Source organism: Scylla paramamosain, chromosome 4, assembly GCF_035594125.1.
Source record: "Scylla paramamosain isolate STU-SP2022 chromosome 4, ASM3559412v1, whole genome shotgun sequence".
In the NCBI taxonomy this organism is placed as follows: Eukaryota; Metazoa; Arthropoda; class Malacostraca; order Decapoda; family Portunidae; genus Scylla; species Scylla paramamosain.
Window position 1 is genome coordinate 19409527 of NC_087154.1, and position 424 is coordinate 19409950.

The 424-nt window shown below is 40.6% G+C and overlaps 1 protein-coding gene across 8 annotated transcripts in view; it reads left to right on the plus strand.

The window, feature by feature from the left end:
• LOC135099793 (protein bric-a-brac 1-like) overlaps positions 1-424 on the plus strand; it is a 62007-nt gene extending 61583 nt beyond the window's left edge. For all 8 annotated transcript variants that reach the window (XM_064002310.1, XM_064002311.1, XM_064002313.1 and 5 more), the window contains one exon: positions 1-424. This exon is cut by the window's left edge and continues 10409 nt beyond it. The gene's annotated coding sequence lies outside the window, so the exon portion shown is untranslated.

The following is a 424-nucleotide window of genomic DNA, read 5'->3' on the forward strand; positions in this document are numbered from 1 at the left end:
ATATATATATATATATATATATATATATATATATACATAAAACACACACACACACACATTCCTTATGCTATATCCCTGCTCAATTTCTGGAAATTTATTGACAGATTCCTCCCCACTCCGGCGTAAGACATCATCATGTGGAATCCTGCCGATGATTGGTCCCTATATTCAAATCTCAACTTGCCGTATATACGGGTTCTTACGTCGTGACCAAGGCTTCCTCATGCCTTGGAACGTGCATCACTGGCCTCATGCTGCAGCACGTTTCCTCTCGTCCATGTATCAGTTTAAAAGTTGATAAGAACAAAAAGTTGTGTTGTCTCTTCCCGCGGGTATATATACATTATCTCTCTCTCTCTCTCTCTCTCTCTCTCTCTCTCTCTCTCTCTCTCTCTCTCTCTCTCTCTCTCTCTCATCAACAAAA